Source organism: Aotus nancymaae, unplaced genomic scaffold, assembly GCF_030222135.1.
Source record: "Aotus nancymaae isolate 86718 unplaced genomic scaffold, 86718_ANA_hifiasm-v0.15.2.pri h1tg000043l, whole genome shotgun sequence".
NCBI classification, from domain to species: Eukaryota; Metazoa; Chordata; class Mammalia; order Primates; family Aotidae; genus Aotus; species Aotus nancymaae.
Genome location: NW_026988457.1, coordinates 2761770 through 2776626, shown reverse-complemented (window position 1 = coordinate 2776626; position 14857 = coordinate 2761770). Strand labels below are relative to the sequence as shown.

The window sequence follows — 14857 nt, the reverse complement described above, 5'->3', positions numbered from 1 at the left end:
CCTCCCAAAGTACTGCGATTACAGGAGTGAGCCACTGTGCCCAGCCTCATCCAATCTTTTTCTTTTCTCCAGACCTACTCCTCTCATTCCCCCTTCGCCTTACTCAAATTAAACCCTCAATCCTCTGTGGTTTCCATCAAATCTCGTATTACTTAACCATTGTCTCAGTTTTATAATTTAATTATAGAGGCCCCAACTAAGCGAGACAAACATTCTGAGAACTTGTGATTTCCCTAAATGAAAAGAGCCGTATAGCAGATTATGTTTCCCATAAAATGCAAACCCACACTAGAACAAGCAACCCACTAAGATGTCCATGGCCAGTTCAGGCTAGCTTGGCCCGCCAGCCTAAGGAACTTGCTCCTGTTACCAGAGAGCAATGCTCAGGGCAAACCATGGCCCCTCCTGGACTCTTGCCAAGAGTTGAAACCTTGAAGGTTAAATCCTACCATATTGCAATCCACTAGGAGCAGGTAGGTTCTGTCCCAGCTGTTCCTGACCCGGGCTGGGGCTATCCTTCGAGGGCAGTGGCTCTCATATTTTTGGTCTCAGGACCCCTTGGCAACTCTTAAAAAGTACTGAGGTTCCCAAGAGCTTTTATTCATGTGAGGCACACCTATCGATACTTACTGTATTAGAAATTAAAACTGAGGACTTTAAAAAATATTTATGTATATTTCATTTTTAAATTATATTAATAAACTTATTACTGATAACTTCAAAAACATTTCTAGAAAAAATAACTATTTTCTAAAACAAAAAAATACGGTGAGGAGGATAGCATTGTTTTACATTTTTGCAAATCTCTTTGATGTCTGGTTTAATTGAAAAAACTAGGTTCTCCTGTTTGCTTCTGCATGCAGTTAGTTTCGTTATCACACACTGTCCCCTGGAAAACGCCACTGTTCATGTGTGAGAAAGTGAGAGTGGAAAAAGGCAGATAACATCTTAGTACTATTATGACATTGGTTTTATATATATATATATATATATATTTTATTGTACTTTAGGTTCTGGGGTACATGTACAGATCATGCAGGATTGTTGCATAGGTACATACATGGCAATGCGGTTTGCTGCCTCCATCCCCCGGTCACCTGTATCTGGCATTTCTCCCAATGTTATCCCTCCCCAACCTCCCTATCCCCCCCATCCCTCCTGTAGTTCCCCCCTACAGACCTCAGTGTGTGATGCTCCCCTCCCTGTGTCCATGTGTTCTCATTGTTCAACACCCACCTATGAGTGAGAACATGCGGTGTTTGATTTTCTGTTCTTGTGTCAGTTTGCTGAGAATGATGGTTTCCAGGTTCATCCATGTCCCTACAAAGGACACGAACTCATCATTTTTTATGATATTGGTTTTAACCTTGAAGATCCCCTCAAAGGTCTCAGGGATAATCAGGGGTTGCTGGACCATGTTTTGAGAACAGCTACTTTAAAGAGTGTTTGGAAACAGAAGGACGCTTTGTGATTGTCCCATTTAGGAGCAAGGAAGAGTGCCCAGGTGTGCGGAATGACCTATGTAGCCCTAGATGGTTACACAGGAAACTGCCCAGCCCAAAACAACAGGGTGCCCAGAGAGGAAGCTGGATTAGTGCCTCTGGTAGGTGATCTGGACTTTTGCATATTTGCCCAGTATAACTTTGTAAGAGATTAATAACCTTTTTTACATTTGTGAAATGAAAATGGTAGAATCAAATTGCAGACTAGATGGCTCACCTAATAATGAATCCAAATCAGATAGCTTTCATCATGCACCATTTTAACTACCACGAATTGTGTAACAGAAATTATCGCATGTCCCAGGCAATGCCTAAGAAACTATTGTTTGTAACCCAAACAGTCTGGCAGTGGTTAATCACATGGCTTTCCTCACTTTCCATTTTAAAGTTCTGCTGGACCAATGACCAGCTCTCTGTGTGAGATAGTAAGCCTTCGTGGCACTCGCTTCCCCGCAGGAAGGAGCAGATCCGATGGGGTTTCTTGATTAGGGTACCAAAGGAACAGGCGGCATTCTGTATACGGTAGAGGACAATGTCTAAGATAAGCTGTGCTAGGCTAGCATCCCTGAAATTTGCTTTTTAAAACCAAATTGCAAATTAAGTGAGTCATAAATTGGACTTGGTGTGGAATTGGTGGAATTAACAGGGATGTTGAGATCCGGTTCTAGCCTGGAAGCCCCTGCTTTCTGAGGGCCGCACTGGAGGTGCACTCAGAATGCACAGGGGTGGATCCTCCCACCCTGCCTCCCTCACCAGCTCCCCGGAGGTAATCAGTAGCTTTTCTACTGGGTGCCTTTTGATAGTGTTTGTCATCAATCAGCTTTATTCCTTATTTGCTTTTTTTTTCTTGCATCCTGATTAACCTCCTCAAAACCTTGCCATTATCAAGTCTTTCTGTTGTTCAAAATGTTCAGTACATCCTGTCCACACATTGTATAAATATGCCATAGTTATTTATACATCATCCTTTGATGAGTATCTAGGCCATGTAAAATTTTCTGCAATTATGAGCAATACTGTTCCTAATGCAGTTTCCAGCCTGGTATTCAAGAGTCTCCATGCTGTGTCACCGATTGGGTTTCTTTACATCAGCCTCCACCCTTTGTAATCCTCTGCTTTTGCTGCGTCCTTCACCTGTGCCCACACATCCATGCTGCTATTCCTTCTTCTCGACATCATTCAAGGATCCTCTCACTTGTGGTCCCCGCTAATTGGAATGCTGAGGCAGGAGGATCGCTTGAGCCCAGGAGTTTGAAGATGCAGTGAGCTATGATGACATTACTGTACTCCAGTCTGGGTAAAAGACCAAGACCCTGACTCTAAAAAAAGAAAAAGGAAAAAAACAAAGATCCTCTCCAGTGTCAGCCCAAGACCTGCTTATTCCATGCCTCTGCACTGACTGTTCCGTGATGGTTCCTGACTCAAATTTGTGAAACATTTACCATCGGTGCTATGCAATGGCACTTACTGCCTTGAAACATTTTTATGTATATCCTGTCTCCCCAAATGGATTAATAAAGTAGGCCGGGTGGGGTGACTCAGGCCTGTAATCCCAGCATTTTGGGAAGCCAAGGCGGAAGGATCATTTGAAGGCCGGGAGTTTGAGACCAGCCCGGCCAACATGGTGAACCCCTCTCTCCACTAAATATACAAAAATTAACAGAGTGTAGTGGCCTGCACCTATAATCCCAGTAACTCGGGAAGCTGAGGCAAGAGAATAGCTTAAGCCCAGGAGGTGAAGGTTGCAGTGAGCTGAGATCGTGCCACTGCACTCCAGCCTGGGCAATAGAGCAAGACTCTGTCAAAAATAAATAAATCAGTAAAAATTTTAAAAAAATACAATGGCCAGGTGCAGTGGCTCACGTCTGTAATCCTAGCACTTCGGGAGGCCGAGGTGGGTGAATCAGTAGGTCAAGAGATCGAGACCATCCTGGCCAACATGGTGAAACCCCATCTGTACTAAAAATACAAAAATTAGCCAGGCGTGGTGGCCTGCACCTGCGGTCCTAGCTACTCGGGAGGCTGAGGTGGAAGAATTGCTTGAACCCAGGAGGTGGAGGTTGCAGTGAGCCAAGATTGTGCCACTGCACTCCAGCCTGGGGACAGAGCAAGACTCCATCTCAAAAAAAAAAGAATAATAATACAGTGACCTGCAGGCAGAAATGGCCTCTTGGAGAGTCTTAAATGGAAGGGAGAAGATCCCTGAAGCATCCAGCCCAATTCAATCAATATCTGCTGGCTGTCATTTAACACAAGATGTATTAAGTATTTGAAAGTGTGTGTGTATATATATATCTCAAAAACAAAACAATGTGCACTTTGTTTTGTTTTGTTTTTGAGATGGAGTTTCGCTCTTGTTATCCAGGCTGAAGTACAATGGCACAATCTCAGCTCACCACAACCTCCACCTCCTGGGTTCAAGCTATTCTCCTGCCTCAGCCTCCCGAGTACCTGGGATTACAGGCATGTGCCACCATGCCTGGCTAACTTTGTATTTTTAGTAGAGACGGGGTTTCTCTATGTTGGTCAGGCTGGTCTCGAACTCCTGACCTCAGGTGGTCCGCCTGCCTCAGCCTCCTAAAGTGCTGGGATTACAGGTGTGAGCTGTCGAGCCTGGTCGAAAGTATATTTTTTTTAATTAAAAAAAGTCTTAATATTCTCCTGCAGGTTGAGTTATCCTACTCAAATGAAAACAACTCGTAAAAAGAAAAAAAAAAATCAGTGCAAAGAGATTTTGCTTTAATGTTTTAAAGGGTAGAAGTTAACTCTAATCTCAAGTACGCCAATTCTTTTTAAATGAACGCATCTTCATCACTGAAGATTCACACCATGTAAAATTCCCCACAGGAGTGTGCATGGTCCATAGACACCCTTTTCTCAGGCAAATGAAAGAGTTGAGAAGAGACCAGTATGACAGCTCCACTGTGTTTAGCAAAGCCCCCAGTGTCCCTACCTACACACAGGCGCTCCTTTACCCCTAGACAGTGATCTGGCCAAGCATAACCACCTACCACCCTCTATCTGTAATTTAGGGAAACTGCTGCTGCCTCTCAACCCTGGCCCCAGCAAAGAACTGCTTGCAGCAAACGCTTGAGAGCATACTGGAAAGGGAATAAAAATCACCACCCAGAGATAACCACTAATAATATTTGAGAGAACTTTCCAAATATTGCACATGTGCACACACACATCCCATATTGGGGCTCACACCGAATATACAACGTGAGACAAAACTGGGATATAATAATAGCGTCTGCCACCTAGGGATGCTGAGCTTAAATGAGGTGATGTGTACAAAGTGTTCTAACAGCACCAGCACACAGAAAGGAGTATACAACTACGAATTGTCAGATTATACAGTTCCCCACAGTTCTCCATTCTCCATCTTACCTTTGAACTTCACATTTTATCATGATCCTATGTTTTTAAAATCCCTTGAATATATTGTTTTTGATGTCTATATAAGTAATATATCCTATTTTTAAAATATACCACTTTTTTTTAAGAGACAGGGTCTTGCTCTCTCACTCAGGCTGGAGTGCAGGGACAAAACCATAGCTCACTGCAGCCTTAAATTCCTGGGCTCAAGAGATCTTCCCACTTCAGCCTCTGGAATAGCTGGGACTACAGGCATATAGCACCACATCCAACATTTTTTTTTTTTTGAGACAGAGTCTCACCCAGGCTGGAGTGCAGTGGCACGATACCGCCTCACATCAACCTCCATCTCCTGGGTTCAAGTGACTCTCCGGCCTCAATCTCACCAGTTGCTAGGACTACAGGCACGCACCACCTACCCTGGCTAATTTTTGTATTTTTTGTAGAGATGGAGTTACAAAAGCCAGGCTGGTTTTGAACTCCTGACCTCACGTGATCCACCCACCTCGGTCTCCTTGGGATTACAAGCATGAGCCACCACGCCCAGCCTAATTTTTAAAAATATTTTGTAGAGACTGGATCTTGCTATGTTGCCCAGACTGGTTTTAAACTCCTGGCCTCAAGGGATCCTCCTGCCTCAGCTTCCCAGAGTGCTGGGATTACAGGTGTGAGCCACCACGCCCAGCTCAAATAGGCCACAATTTATGGATCATTTTTGCCTGTTGACGGACATTCAGGTTGTTTCCTACTTATAACTATTATAGATAATACTGTGATGCTGTATTTAAAACTTTGATCATATCCCTGGTTATTTTCTTAGGATGGATTTCTAACATAGGATTTCTAAAACAAGAAGGCATACACATCGTTTAATATGTATATTACCTCATTGCTCTCCAATTTTATTCTCATCGGTCCGGTGTGAGAGTGGCCCTCTCACTACACCCTGGCTGCCTTTTAGTATTACCTGTTTTTTTCCTTTGCCATTTGGCAAAAGAGAATTTATTTCATTTTATTTTTATTTTTATTACTAGTGAGACTAAAATGTTATGATTATATTGGTCAGGTGCATTTGTTTCTTTGACAAAAATTGTATATATTAATTGTATATGGTATATAATGCGATGTTTTGACGTACACACACACATACACACACACACACACATCAAAATGATTAAATCAAACTGTTAACATATCCAATCATCATTTCTTTAGTGAGAACATTTTTGGTGAGCAATTTTTAAGTACACAATACAGTTTTGATGACAGTCACCATGCTCTACAATAGACTTTCCAGAACTCACACCTGTCTACCTGCAACTTTGCACCTTTTGACCAACTTCTCCCCTCCAGCCCCCACCCCTACTACTTCCCAGAGTCCCTGGTAACCACCATTCCATTTTCTGTTTGACTTTTTTTTTTTTAATTTGACTTTTTAAGATTCCACACATAAGTGAGAGCATGCAGATTCTGTCTTTCTATGCCTGGCTTATTTCATTGAGTATGTTCTCTAGGCTCATCCATGTTGTTGCACATGACAGGATTTTCTTCTTTTTTAAGTCTGAATACTACTCCATTGTGTATATGTGTCACATTTCCTTTATTCTTTAATTTGCTGATGGGTTGATTCCATATCTTGGCTATTGTGACTGACGCTGCAATAAACATGAGCGTGCAGACATCTCTTTGACATACTGATTTCATTTCCTTTAGATATATACCCAGGGGTGAGATTGCTGGATTATATCATGGTGCTATTTTAGTATTTTTGAGAACTCCATACTGCTTTCCACCACAGCTGTGCCATGTATATATTTTTTTTCTTTGGAGGAATTTTCTGTTCCTGTCCCATTTTTATTTGTTTCATGTTGTCTTTAGTTGAATTGTAAAAGACTTAGTAAGTAACAGTTGATAAGTGCTCCTTATGTATTAGGAATTTAGCTTTTCTATCACATTTTATTTTGTCCATTTTACTTCACGGTCCTGGTTTTCATGTGCTCATTGATTCAGCACATAGTCCCTGCATGACTGCTATGTGCCAGGCCCTGGTGCAGTGTTGGGGTTACAGCAGGAGCAAAGAGGTCAAAACCTCCATCCTCAGAGAACTTACGTTTTAGTGGGAACATGGACAGGAGAGTGTAATTTTACGGACAGAACCACCCAGTTCCTGGAATGCCTGTTTTGTAGTTTGATAAGTACCTGTGATTACCTAAATGTTATTGGACTAGTAATGCCACCTTCCCTTCAGAAAACCATTGCACCCACGTGAATATGGAAGAAGAAAAACCCCAGAGCTTGGGCTAATAGAGAAAATTAGACAATGCTATCAAATAAGTATGACTGAAAAGACATCCTTAAGACTTTCAGATGGGACTTACAGAATCAAGAGCATGCTTAAAGGTTATTTCCTTCTTTTCCTTTCATCTAGTCCTACAGATGCCTCTAAAACCTTATAACCAATTGCTCATTCCAGTCTGGACATGAAGTCTGGAGAAACGAAGGCATAAAGGTGGGTTTGATGAGGACAGAGAAGATTGGGATCCGATAAACAGAGGGGACTGTCCCAGAAATGGCTTTACGGAATATCTGATACAACAAAGTTAATTTCACACGAGATTCCTTTCTCTCAGTGGAGGCATAGGAGAGCCACCAAGACCTTCACTGGGAGCAAAACTCCCTCTACAGCCATGAGTGTGCACATGCGACTCAAGGACCAAAGCCTTAGCACTGGAAACGACTCCAGGGAAGGGCACAAACAGGATCTTGAATTGACTGAGTAGCAAAAGAAGAGGGAATCAAAATAGAAATTTTGTGGAGGTGCAGAAAAATCGAGGTCTATTTCTTATATATTTGAAATGTTTTGTTGTTGTTGTTTAAAAAAAAAATCACAAGGTCAAGTGCAGTGCCTCATGCCGCACTTTGGGAGGCCAAGGTGGGCGAATCACGAGGTCAGGAGTTCGAGACCAGCTTGATCAACATGGTGAAACCCCGTCTCTAATAAAAATACAAAAAATCAGCTGGGCATAGTGGTGGGCGTCTGTAATCTCAGCTACTCAGGAGTCTGAGGCAGGAGAATAGCTTGAACCAGAGAGGCGGAGATTGCAGTGAGCCGAGATAGCACCACTGCACTCCAGCCCCAGCGGCAGAGTGAGACTCCATCTCAAAAAAAAAAAAAAAAAGGAATCACAAAAAAGAGATCATCACCTAAACACTTACATAAGAAATTCCAGCAGTTCTTAAGAAGAACTGAAAATGCACCCAAAATTCCATTAAATTAGCATAATTTTAAGTTAACTTCTAAAACTATCAATTTGGACGGCATCATCTGTTCCAATATTTCCAAGGTAGAGGCCATCAATTCCTTTGTCATGGATTGGCCGCTTACAAGCACCACATGCATAAATATCCCTAAGAGCTAAGATAAAGATAACTAGCTCCAAAAGTTGCCCAGCACACAAGCAAGGACCTTGTGAAACCAGGATCTCCAGTCCTACTCAAAGATCCCGCCGCCTTCTCCTCTCCTTGCATGGCACAGGCCCCACTCTGCAAGCTCCCTGGGCCTTTTCCCCCCATCAGTCACAGTTTTCTCCTCGCTGAAGCAGAGCTGGCTCTTGCTGGGAGGGAGGGAGTAAAGGAAAGGCCGTAGAATCCAGATTACTGGCGTCTGGAAAAGATGCCCAATATCACTAATCGTTAAGAGAAACGCAGAGCAAAACCACAATGAGATGATTCTTCATACCCATTAGGATGCCTATTATAAACAAAACAAAAAGATGAGAAATAGGGACTCTTGCACATTGTTGGAGGGAATGTAAAACGGTGCAGCCAATGGAAAACCATGTGATCCAGCTATTCCACCTCTGGGTATATTACCAAAATAATTAAAAGTGGGAACTCACTTATTCGTACACCCATGTTCATAGCAGCCCGTGGAAGCAACCGAAGGTTCATGGAGGGATGAATGAAAAAGCAAAATGCGGTACCTGCTGCATACAATGCAGTTTATTCAGCCTTAACAAGGAAGGAAATCCTGACACATGCTACAACATGGATGGACCTTGAAGACATATGGTAAGTGAAATAAGCCAGCCACGGGCAAACACTGTATGTATCTTAGTTTACATGAGGTCTCTAAGAGCAGTCAACTTCACAGGGACGGAAAGTAGAATGGTGATTGTTCTGACTACAGGAACTAGAGGAATGGTGAGTTACTGTTTAGTGGGTAGGGAGTTTCTGTTTCTGGAGATGAAAAGGTTCTGGAAATGGAAGGCGATGATAGTTACATAACAATGTGAGTGTACTTATGGCAGGGCGCGGTGGCTCACGGCCTGTAATTCCAGCCCTTTGGGAGGCCGAGGCGGGCGGATCACCTGGGGTGAGAAGTTCGAGGCTAACCTGGCCAACATGGCGAAATCCCATTTCTACTAAAAATACAAAAATTAGCAGGGCGTGGTGGCTTGCACCTGTAGTCCCAGCTAGTCTGGGCGGCTGAGACAGGAGAATCGCTTGAACCCAGGAGGCAGAGGTTGCAGTGAGCCGAGACGCCACTCACTCCAGCCTGGGAGACAGAGCGAGACTCCATTTCAAAACAAAAACAAAAACAATGCGAACGTACTTAGTGTCACTAAACTATGTGCCTTAAAAAAAAATAGTGAAAATAGTGAAAATAGAAGAATGGGGGAAGGAAGAGATGGAGAGAGGAGGAAGAGGAGGAGAAGGAAGAGAAGAAGAAAAAGAAGAGTCCTTCACAGATCAAATGCAATAGGAACATCGGGGCACAGAGGACTGGATTTACCGTGGAAAACTAGAATGAATTCACTCACTCTGTGAGGTAAGAAGACGGGAGACACCCGAATGAGCTCCTGTGACTGGGCTATCAAGGAGACAGTTTCATCTTCTTAAAAGTGCAGGACAATGCTAAAGTCCCCTACCCTCCTTCTAGATTTCAGCGGCTTAAATTTAGAAGTCGGGCCAGGCATGGTGGCTCACGCCGGTAATACCAACACTTTGGTAGGTCAAGGCGGGTGGATCATGTGGTCAGGAGTTCGAGACCAGCCTGACCAACATGGTGAAACCCAGTCACTACTAAAAATACAAAAATTAGCTGGGAGTGGTGGCGGGTGCCTGTAGTCCCAGCTACTTGGGAGGCTGAGGCAGGAGAATCACTTGAACCTGGCAGGCGGAGGTTGCAGTCAGCCGGGATCACGCCATTGCACTACAGCTTGGGCTACAGGGCGGTACTCCATATCAAATAATAAGATAAAAATAAGTTTTAAAAAATGCGGAAGTCAGGGAAAGGGAGAAGCCTTCAATGACGATTTCAAACGGAAAGGCTATCTTAATTGCCACTCCGTCTTTTTTGATGTCCCCTAAACCATCCATTCTCAACGGAGGCCATATCCCCCAAAAAGGGATGCAGAAATGTTCTTAAGAGGTGGCAAAAATCTTACTCGTTTTATGTACGAAGCACAGATATACATACAGTATACACTGATACACTGCCTATCTGTGTTCGTTGCATTTTATGGTGTGGGAGGGGATGAGAGAAAAAACTAAGGAGAAGGGGCAATCGCAGCAACCCAGAAAGAGGGTTAGGCCCCTGAAGTTTGGGGCCTACGCGGACGTGACTCTCCATCTTTTAAACCTGTACCGCACGTGGTTCTTCCCTCCAAGCGTGCCGTATTCTGTCCGTGCGACCTGCTCCCGTTGGCAGGTTCTCCCCTGGGTCCCCGGCTGCCGGTGGCGCGCCCGGCCGGCACGGTCCCTGCCGCAGAGCAGGCGCGGCGCGCAGCCATTGCCGGAAGGATCTTTCCTACTCCGAGTCCCCGCCGGCTGCAGACCACTGGCCATTGCCGCCACGAGGGGCGCTCTTCGTCCCCAGAGAAGCCCGGGGTCACGCGGCCCCGCCCGCCCCCTCCCGCGCGCCGGGGCTGGGCCTCTCCCTCTCACCCCGCCCCCGGAGGCCGCCGGGCACCTCGGCCACTTTCGCCGCCTCCTCCGCGCGCCTTGCGGCTCCTCCGCCCGTGCCTGGGGTGGCGACGCCCAGGGTGGCGAGAGCCGCCGCCGACGCCGCGGAAATCTGTACACAGCGCAGCGCGACCTGAGTAACTGGGTCTCTGTGGCGCAATCGGTTAGCGCGTTCGGCTGTTAACCGAAAGGTTGGTGGTTCGAGCCCACCCAGGGACGACCAGTGCTTCTTTTCCCGAGACGGTTCGTTTTAAAACTACAATAATTAGCTTTTTAATCGAATAGGAGCACGACGCTACCACGTTTTTAGGACAGGGACAGACAATATCCTCTTAATGTGTAGTGCCTAACGTGGCTGGGCCCAAGGGAGAGGCTGCATCTACACTGGAAGCCATGGTTTGGCAATTCTGTTCCTACGTCTTAACCAAGGGAAACTTGAACGTGTGCTTCAGGAGACCTTCCCAACAATGCTCACAAACGGCAGGCATTGTAATAGCAAAACAGCAACTCGATTGCCCAATGACCGGTGAATTTATAAATTCCATTGGTGTCTCAGAAAAATCTGGCACCACCGAAAAGCAAATGTAGTTATTTAAGATTGCCTTATTTCCTTCCAAAAGCATGAGCAGCCTTCCAGATGAAAACGTGTAGAGGAGTCATTTAAAAGCATATGGAAGCTTACCATCTTGAGAAACTGTTCAGTTAAGCTCTGTTACAGCTTTTGGACAACGGACTTGAATCTAGGGAAAACGTTAATGTTTACCTTAGATTGTGGACAGAATTAACCCTGAAATTAAACTCCTGCGGAAATTGTACAGGTTCCTGTTACCAGCTCTTGAATGACATATTTTCAATTCTGGTTTAACAGAGGACACATATTTTTCAAGTAGAATAATCACATAAGATTTAAGTAAAGATAGAAAAACAGATGATAATATGATAACATGATGATATAATTTATTTCTACCAAGATTCAGGTCATGCAGTAGGCGCCTTGTCTCTGGGATCTACTTGCCTCTGACAGAACTTAGAGGCCTGGAAGAAGGAATACAGTTAACAGAGTCACTAGGCTGTCTTTAAGGGAATGAATGCCTTGGCAAATGTTCGCAGATAGTTTTCAATCAAATAATTGTTGATAACACAATACCCTCTGCTGTTTAGTTAGTAGCCCTGGAGAAGGAGACACAACGTTGAACTTATGATGGAATTCCAGACAACAGAACAGGTAGCTCTCAAAAATGTTCTTAGAGGCTGGGCGTGGTGGCTCACGCCTGTAATCCCAGCACTTTGGAAGGCCAAGGCAGGCGGATCATGAGGCCATGAGTTGAAGACCAGCCTGGCCAACATCGTGAAACCCCATCTCTACTAAAAACACAAAAATTAGGTGGGCATGGTGGCATACACCTGTAGTCCCAGCTACTCAGGAGGCTGAGGCAGGAGAATCGTTCCCAGGAGGCAGAGGTTGCAGTGAGCCGAGATCATGCCACTGCACTCCAGCCTGGGCAACAGAGCAAGACTCCATCTCAAAAAAAAAAAGGGTTCCCTGAATGACCTATGCAGCCTTCCATGCCCCACCTAGATGCCTCTCCCTGCTCTGCCCTTGTCCACCTCCGCCCCACTTACCTGGGAGACATTGGCTGAGGCGTCACCTTCTCAGGGAAACTCCCCTGATGCTGCTTCAATCGGATGTAGACACCTCTTTTCCAGGCAGTCACCACAGCCCCCTGAAACATTGAATTGCTTGTCACCTCCACAGAGATATGAACTCCTTGAGAGTAGGGACCACTTCTTCATTCACAGTGCTTGCCCCTCCAGCACAGACCTGTCCCCTAGCACGTGCTCAGTGCAGAAGCGCTCCCTGCCTTCTCGGGGTATGGTTCACAGGTGGACAGTCAGATAAAAATGCATCTGATGGAGTGTCAGCAAGACTGCCCCAGAAACATGTTCCCAGGCCACGAAGTAAGCGGCCAACCTAGACTGGGGTTGTGAGTCATCATGGAGGATTTGAAACAACCCTGAGAGAAATGGACAGGCAGGTGAGAGGCATTTAAGGCCAGGGAAAATTCAAGACAAAATTAGAGTGGGGGTAAGAAATGAACATAACCAGTACATAGGTTAAGTGTACTTCAGGAAGCTGCGGGGGAAATGTTCTTAGCTCCTGGAGGGCCCTTGAATACCTAGGATGCGGCTAACTTTACCCTGTAAAAGAAGGGAGTCAGTTATTAGAGGTTTCTGTTTCAGGATAAAATAAGATCTATTTTAGGTAATTGATGTGGCAACAGTGTAGGGGGAATAATAGATCGGAGACTAGTTAGGAGGAAATTGTATTTCAAAGGAGGTACAATGAGGCTCTGGGCTCAAATGGGTCTAGAGAAGGCAGCATGGGTGCAATTCAAGGGAAAATTGGGCAAGTCTTGGGAACTACAACAGGAGGGCCGTGTCTATGGTGATGTCTATATGCAAAGCCTGGCTGACTCTACTAATAGGAATTCAAAATCTGAAAGAGTTTTGAAGAAACCTAGGAATAAACATTACAAATTGTCCAAACTCTTAGCTTACCTTACATGTGGCTGATTCTCTACCATGGAGTTGCTCTTGAAACTAGAACTTAATTTCAGAAATAACCTTTGCTTTGGGTTTTTTTTTTTTGTTTTTTTTTTTTTGAATGCAAAAGAAAGCATCTTCCAATGGTTTTTGTCTTTCAGTTAAATTTCATTTTAGGTTTGAGTTAAACTTCATTTATGGAAGTCAGACTTCCCAAGAGACTACCTTATAGGTTGATGGAGCCCTGTGAAAATCCAAATAACAACCTAAAGACTCTATCCCTAAAATAAACGTATTCACAGATGGGATTTTGTTCACAAAGTCCAAGAGAGTCACAAGCCCTCTAAAGCAGAGTCTCAGCCCCCAGGTTTTGAAGACCTGGCTTTTACTTTATTTACTGGATTTACATTCTTACTACTGATAAAGGCCACAAAGCATGTCAAATCTGAAGTGTTTAGGTACAGAAAAATTACTAAACTGGAGACTTTAAGGTAACACAAAAATAACAAACCAGAATAGTTTACACTATTGACAAGTCACAAAGAGAAACAAGTTTGATTTTTTTTTTTGCTTAGTAATAAAGTAGGTCTATAAAATTAATAATAAAGGACTTGAGCCAAAAAAAAAGCTGCCTCTAGGTTTTAACACTTAATGCTTTATTGTTACAATCTGGAATGCCCGGATGGGAAGGGCTTTAATATATTGATCCTTTCAGGGTCACTTCTGCGGAGATTTACTCCATCAGTAGACAGCAATTTGCATTTGTTTTCCTTGTGAGTTACTTTAATGACACCCAGCAAATTGCCATGTTTTAGATGCCTTTCATAGAAATGAAGCCCCTTTTCACCACTTTTTTTTAGTAAAAACAAAACAATGAAAATTATTGTCTGTCAAAGATGACAAACTAGTTATTCCCAAATAGGTATATCAAATGCACACTTCGAAATAAGGAGAGTCTGAATTACCTTAGCAATAAACTGAATGCATTATCATATGTGTGAATATGAGCATGATGATGGTTTATTTATACTTAATTGAATGAGATATTCACTTATACTTGAGTATAGGTCTGTTCATTGGAATTCACTGTAATAAATATCACATAGGTGAAAATCTGCCATAAATAAGAGCCAATATACAACTGAAGATTTTTGTTTGTTTGTTTGTTTTTGAGACGGAGTTTCGCTCCTCCCTCCCAGGCTGGAGTGCAATCAGTGCAATCTCTGCCTCCCGGGTTCAAGCGATTCTCCTGCCTCAGCCACCCGAGTAGCTGTTGCCATTTCAGCCACTCCCTCCCCTGCCTGCTCAACCCTCCAGTGCCTCTGAAGCACTTTGGACTGAACTCCTGCCCCTGCTCCTTTGGCTGTCATCTGCCGTTTTCATGGCATTCTGCCTGTCCTTGAGGATTTTTGCTCTGGCTCACTATATATTTCTTTCTGTTACAGCCCCTGCTGCCATTTAGATGA

General features: G+C 44.1%; 1 long non-coding RNA gene and 1 other non-coding gene across 3 annotated transcripts in view; one reads left to right on the top strand and one right to left on the bottom strand.

Annotated features, from left to right (window-relative positions):
• LOC105732107 (uncharacterized) overlaps positions 1–14857 on the bottom strand; it is a 38176-nt gene that overhangs the window by 19693 nt on the left and 3626 nt on the right. For both annotated transcript variants that reach the window (XR_010337141.1, XR_001110892.3), the window contains exon 2: positions 12471–12571. This is a non-coding gene — a long non-coding RNA (uncharacterized LOC105732107). The remainder of the gene's footprint in view (positions 1–12470; positions 12572–14857) is intronic.
• TRNAN-GUU (transfer RNA asparagine (anticodon GUU)) lies at positions 10993–11066 on the top strand. The gene has a single exon. It is a non-coding gene; the product is annotated as a tRNA-Asn (tRNA).